Below are 7,409 nucleotides of genomic sequence, written 5' to 3'. Positions count from 1 at the left end.
GCTGCAATCCCTTCTCCTCCATTCTCCTCTAGGGATCTTGGGCACGTACGCACACACGCCCAGCATGAGTTTTAAGCCACCAGGTCTGGGACGCAAACTGTGGTCGACTACATGGGAGTCCAGCGACATAGGCATTACGCTGCTGTTTCCATACCATGCTGTTTTAATTATCATGGCTTTGTAATATGTTTTGAGGTCAGGAAATGAAATGTTTCCTACTTTAATTCCCTCACACAGTATTGCCTTGGGTGATAAGGTGACTTTTATGCTTCCAGACAAATTTTGTGATTGTTTTGTCTATTTCTGTGAGGAATATCTCTGGTAGTTTGGATTGCATTAAATTTGTAGATTAATTTGGGTAGAATTGACCTCTTGATTATATTAATTCTTCTAATCCAGGACCATGGAATGTTTTTTCCACTTTTTTGTGTAATTTTTAATTCTTTTTCTAGTGTTTCACAGTATTCTCTGCAGAATTTTTTTTTATGTCTTTGGTAAGGTTTATTCCTAGATATCTTATTGGTTTTGTGGCTATTGTAAATGAGATTTCTTTCTTCAATTGTTTGTTTCCCTATGTGGATGCTTTTTATTCAACTCTCATCTAATTGCATTGGCTAAAACATCCAGTACTATGTTAAAAAGGAGTGGGGAAAGTGGGTAGGCTTGTCATGTTCCAGTTTTTAGTGGAAAAGCTTTCAGCTTTTCTCCATTCAGCATGATGTTTGCTATGGGTGTTTCATAGACAGCATTTATTGTATTAAGGAATGTCCCTTCTGTACCACTTTTGCTCAGAGTCTTAATTATAAAAGGATGTCGTATTTTATTGAATGCTTTTTCTGCATCAATTGATATGATCATATGGTTTTTATCTTTCCTTTTGTTAATGTGATGTATTCCATTTATTTTTTTGTGTATGTTGAACCATCCTTGCATCCCTGGGGAATAAAGGATACTTGGTCATGATGTATAATCTTTTTCATACGTTTTTGAATATGATTTGCTAGTATCTTGTTGAGAATCTTTGCATCTGTATTCATCAGGGATATGGTCCTGAAGTTTTCGTGTCCTTGTCTGGTTTTGGAATTAGGATGATGGAGGCATCATATAATGAATTCGGAAGGGTTCCTTCCTTCTGAATTTTTAGAAGCAATTTAAAGAGAATTGGGATTAGTTCTTTTTTTAAAGGTTTTGTAGAATTCAGAAGTAAAGTCATTAGGAACTGGGCTCTTCCTTGTTGGGAGACTATTTATTACTGATTCAATCTCATTGCTTATTATAGGTCCCTTCAGACTTTCTATTTCTTCCTGGTTCAATCTTGGTAAGTTATACGTGTCCAGAATTTTGTCTATCTCATCTAGGTTTTATTTGTTGGCATATAGACACTCATAGCATTCTCTGATGATATTTTGTATTTCAGTTATACCTGTTGTAATGACACCTGTTTCCTTGCTGATTAGATTTCTCTGGTTCCTTTCTCTGTTCTTCTTCATTAATCTAGCTAATGGTGTGTCTATTTTGTTTATTTTCTCAAAGAACCATCTTTTGGTTTCATTTATTTTCTGTATAGTTCTTTTCCTCTCTATTTCATTTATTTCTGCTCAAATCATTATTTCCTTTCTCCTGGAATTTTTGGTGTTTTTTGTTCCTGAGTTCCCTGAGTTGTGTCATTAGGCTGTTTATCTGCCACCTTTCTGCTTTTTTCTTGAGGGCACCCATTGCTATAAACTTCCCTCTTATGATTGCTTTTTGCTATGTCCCATAAACAACTGTGTGTTCATTATCATTGGTTTTCTATGAACCTTTTGACTTCAGTTTTAATTTCTTCTGTAATTGTAAAGTCATTCAGGAGTAGGTTGCCATGCGTTTGTGAATTTCTGAGGGCTCTTTTTGTAGTTGATTTCAAGTCTGAGTCCCTCATGGTCGGAAACGATGCTAGATATAGTTTCTATACCTGAATCTGTAAAGGCTTGTTTGTGTCCTATCATGTGGTCAGTCTTCAATAACATTCCATATTGGGGAGAGAAAAATGTATATTTTGTGGTAGTTGAGTGAAATACCCTATAGATGTCTATAAAATCCATTTCATGTATGATATCATTTAAATCTTATATTTCTTTATTTTTTGTCTAGATGATCTATCCAGAGGAGTCAGTAGGGTATTGAGTTCCCCTACAACTATCGTGTTGCAGTCTCTCTCTCTCCCTTGAGATCTACCAGTCTCTCTTCAATGTATTCAGTTGCTCCAGTGTTGAGTATTTACAAGTGTTAGATCTTTTTGGTGAACAAGTCCTTTCAGTACTATGTAATGTCCTTCTTTGTCTCTCCTTAGATCTTTCATCTTAAAATCTGTTTTGTCTTATACCAGTACTGCTACTCCAACCTTTTTTTGGTTTCCACTGCATGGATTATCTTTTTCCATCCATTCAGTTTAAGTCTATGTATGTCCTTATCAATGAAGTGTGTTTCTTGTAAATAGCATATAGATGGCTTCTGTTTTTGTATCCATTCAGCCAGTCTGTGTCTTTTAATGGGAGAATTTAATCCAATAACATTCAATATTATTTTTGATATTGTGACTTTACCCCTCTCATTTTGTTAGCCATTTTCTCGGCTGTTTTTTGTTCTCCTGTTTCTGTTCGTCTCTCTTTAGTTATCCTGATATAACACTCCCCTCAGTACGTCCTGTAGAAATGCTCTATTATTGGTGAATTCTCTCAGTTTTTATTTATCTGAGAATATTTTTATTTTTTCTTCCCATTTGAAGGATAATCTTGCTGCATGTAGTATTCTCAGTTGAAATTGTTTTTCTTTTAATGTTTTGAATATATCTTCCCATTCTTTCCTTGCCTGCATGGTTTCAGTTGAGAGCTTTGACGTTAGCCTAATGGGATAGCCTTTATAAGTAACTTGATGTTTCTCCCTTGCCATTTTTAAAATACTGTCCTTGTCTTTAATTTTTAGCCATCTGGCATGATGTGCCGTGGGGAGAACCTTCTTATGTTGACTCTATTTGGGGTCCTTTTTACTTCTTGGATCTGAATTTCTGTTTCTCTATATTTGAAAATTTTTCAGATAGTATTTTATGAAAGACGTTTTCCATGCCTTTAACAGATTCTTCACCTTCTGGAATACCTATTATATGGCTATTTGGATGTTTCATGGTTAGAATTTCTAGAATTTCCCATATGTTGTCCTTATTTTTTGTTTGGTTCTTTCTTTCATTTTTTATTTTTTTTGGTGATTTGGTCTATGTTGGAGACTTTGTCTTCCAGGTCAGAAATTCTTTCTTCTATATGGTCTAATCTGCTGTTAATGCTTTCTAGGGAGACTTTAATTTCTTGTATTCTTCAGTTCCAGTTCTGTTTGATTCTTTTCTAGGGTACCTATTTCTTTACAGAATTCCTCTTTCATGTCCTGAAATGATTTTCTTACTTCTTGGAACTGATTGTCTGTTTTCTCTTGCATCTCATTGACTTTTGTCACTATGGATATTCAGAATTCTTTTTCTGACGTTTCTGTGTATTTCTCTGGGCTATCCAGTATTGGTGAGGAGCTACTCTGCTCACCTGGGAGGGTTACTACCTTTTTTTCTCACGTTTCTTCGTGATCTGTGCTGGTTACTAGTCATCTGATGCAGCATTCACTTGTTTCTATTTATTGGAGTAGATTATGTAGTATTCGTAGAGGAAATTACATCCTTAGTTTCCAGGTGTGTTCCTACTGGTTCCTACTGGAGGGTTCTGTTTCCCAGGTCAGAGCAGTTACGGGTAACTTCAGGTGCTTAGCTCCTCTGCCAAATGCTCAGCTCTTGATGAAGTGGCAGCAAGCTGAGGAAGTATAACGCAATAAAGAAGGTCAAGTCACTGCTGCAAAGCACAGTGCGTGGGTTGGGTGTACCCAGAGTCCCAATGTAGCTCTCAAGCTCCGAGCATGGCTCACCCAAGGAGGCCTGCCCAGACCAGGCTTAAGTATCCTGGTGGGTGGGGCAAGTCCGGCAGACAGAGCAGAGGGCGACAGTGTGCACAAAGTCCCAAAGTTGCTCCCAAGCCCTGAGCATGGGCTCTTCCCGTGACCCAATGTGTTCTGAAGCGGTGCTGCTGTGGTGGGGAGGGTGGGGAGGGACGCAGTTAGAATCTTAGGACTCCATCTCAGCAGATACCCTTAAATTCCCCACCCCACCTTTAGGCCTTTAGGTGAACCTGGAACGCTGGGGTGCTAAAGCTGGGAAGGGTCCCTTCCCCAGGTGAGATACGGGTGTTGCAGTCTTTTCCCCTGGAGTAGGACTTGGTATGGAGAAGTGCTGAGTGTATTCTATAGAGGGGACCCCACCCACCTCCTCAGCTTTTCACCAGGGGGGCTGTGGGTTCCTGGAGGTGAAACCCAGAGAGGTGTGGGAGCTTACCAAGCCCGCACTCCCCAGGAGAATCTCACTCTTACACTTGCCCACACTTAGCCCCTAGCAATGTGTTAAAATCACGACGGAACAGTTCCTCCCAATGCCTGGTCTCAGAGTACTTGTGCCTAGCATATTCAAGGCGGTCTCTGGACTTGAACCAGAAACCTGCCATGTGGGATTGCATCACAGTACATTGGGTTTTACCACTGGCCTCCACGCTTGGATCTGTGATTTGCAGAACTGTGAGATAATAAATGTGTGTTGTTTTGAGTCACTAATTCCGTACTTACTTTATTATGCTTCCCAGTAAATATCTGAAATTAATTTTTTTAAAAAGCATTTTGTTGTAGGCATGTGTGCTCGTTAGACAGAGGGAGAGTGAGAGAGCAAGAAAGTGAAAAAACACCCCCCCCAGGGTGGATGGACTTGCTGTTGCACTCACCCTCCTCCACTTTCTTCTCAGGATTTTGGGGACACATATGCACACCTGCTGGTATGTTTTTTCAAGTGTCTGAGTCTGGGATTTGAACTGTGTCACTGGTTATGTAGGATCCATCGTTCCACCTAGCTGGCTCTGAAATCAATTTTTAAAAATATTTTTTTTGTTCTAATTATTATATAAAATGTCCCCTAACTCTAACAAGTCGCAAATCGAGTCTTTTCTCTTACCCCTCATCCATCTATTTTGTTGAGATCATCAACTTTCAATGTATGATTTTAAAATATACTTTTCCTGCACACACTGCAGACACTGGAGACACGAGAATAAAAAGCAAACATATTTAGAAAAGGAGTCGAGGTGTGCAGTAAAGAACAGCAGCTTCACAGCTTTTACCCAAGGGAAGACCCCGATGCAGGACTTCAGAAGAGGAAGGGGACGACGACTCTGGCAGAAAACCAGCTGACCTGGCTTCAAGAACCAAGCACAGCCCCAGCCCCGGAGGCGCAGTGGGCAGCTTGCAGGACTGCAGCGCTGAAAGCCACAGGGCTGGCCACAGACAGCTCCTGGCCCGGGGGAACGGAACACGCCAGGTGCACGGATCCGGAGTGGCTGTGAGTTGGGGAGAGGGGACTGCGCTTGACCAGACCCTGCCAGAGGGTGCGTGCTCGCTCTCAGGTGCACATACTTGCTATCATGGATTTTTAAAAAGTTTCTAAGATAAAAAGAAAGAGCATGAGGACAGATTCAGGGCCACACATCCACTGCAAAATTAGGGGAGTCCTGGGAAGGGAACCCCAAAGCCTGGGTATAATCTCTGCCCAAATTTCTTCCTCTCTGTATGGAACAGACTCCAGCTAACGATAAAATAAACAGATGTTAGCTGCCAGCAAGAGATAGCATTTGAAGTCTGAGCCCAGTAAAATGAACCCCTTGATAACAACGAAACAAAAAATCGAGTCCTCTATTCGAGGAACAGGGTGTAGACTGTCCAGGCCCACCCACAGCTCTGCATGTTGCCAGGTGGCGGGTGACTCTCGGGCATGTGCGGGTTCGGGCTCCGGTGCTCGGAGACCAGCAGTCCCCAGCTGGCACTCAGAAGTCCGCTGAGACTGTGCCTGAGGGTGCAGGGCTGGGCCTTTGCTACCAAGGAGGACGGCAGCTGTGCATCTGGGTCCTGGCACATGAAGCCAGTGGTCCAGCCACCCAGAGGAGAGGACTTGCTCTTATCTGGTCATCGCTGGACACCCTTGATAGGGAAGGGGGCCACAGAGCCAGGGCAGCTGTCCCTTGCAGGCAGCCCGAGAACCAGGCCGACACACTGTCCTTGAGCTCCGGCCTCCCTCCCATGCCATCTCTCACTCATGGCGTCTTCTAACCCAGTCCTCCTCCACTCCAGGAGGGCAGCGTTTTCAAGTCTTGAACAGATGCAGAAGACCTGTGGAGCCTCCCGAGTCAGCAGAGAATGGGCTGGCTGGCCCTGGGAGGGAAGTACAGGTCGTCATGGCTGGCATCGCGGTCTCGACACTTAGCTGTGCCACTGCTGTCACTTCCCGTTAGGAGCACGTTCCCTGGCAGGGCCGCGGAACCGCAGCACCCGCGGCCAACGTGACAAGTACGGGAGCCATGCCGGCTCTGCGCTCATGGCCCCACACTGCCCCCGGGACTCTGACAAGAGTCTTCCCAACACTATGGAGGATGCAGGCTGGCTGGGTAGCACTTCCTGCCCCCACCTCAGGCGCCCGGAAGCTTGGAACACGCAACCTGCACCTGTCGGCCAGGCGACCCTCCTCTCAGAATGGACAAAGCGTCTTACTGAGAAGTAAGGTTGGGTTACTCGAGATTTTCCAACAACTACTAGGCACCTCTCGGAAAGTTCTTAAGCCTTAGTGAACATATAGAAAAAAATAATAATTAAGATTAAAATATATGACGGAATAAAACTATTTACCCGTACTATTTAGAAAATTGTGTGAGAAGAATGCTTTTAAGTTTTAAATCCAGAGCTAGTGGAATTACGTGGCCCTCAGCGAGCCACAGCTAGGAGACGGGCAGCTAAGCTCTACCCAGTGCCAACTTACTGCATCACAAATGCACCTGTTTAAGGAGCTCCTGGTGCTGTGGAGAAAACCACAGGGAGACGAGGCGGCAGAGACACGGAGAAGTTATATTCCACTCCAGGAACAGGGTTAAGCCAAAGAGGACAGATGGCGTAATGGTTACATTGCTGGACTCACGGCGGGCACGTGTGCGTGCATGACCAGAACCCCGAGAGACTGCATTGTAGCCATCCCTCCTGGGGGGTGATTTCTTGCTTCCTGCCTCTCTGTGTCTGTCCCAGCGAGCACACGTGCCCTATAGCACAAAATATCTCTTAAAAAAAAAAATGGCAGACAAAGAGAGTGGTTTCCTGTTGGGATGTGCTTCTAAGTCAGAAAGAACAGGGACAGACATTTATACAGAACTTTACAGCTCCATGGTTAACCCTTCCCTTACTGAGACCTACTGCTCTCTACACGATCAATACCTGCCCCCCCCCCCCCCCCCCCAACCACAGGCAGCCGCGACCCGCCA

Source organism: Tupaia chinensis, unplaced genomic scaffold (genome assembly GCF_000334495.1).
Source record: "Tupaia chinensis unplaced genomic scaffold, TupChi_1.0 Scaffold147500_1, whole genome shotgun sequence".
NCBI lineage: Eukaryota > Metazoa > Chordata > Mammalia > Scandentia > Tupaiidae > Tupaia > Tupaia belangeri.
This window is presented reverse-complemented; position numbering follows the sequence as displayed.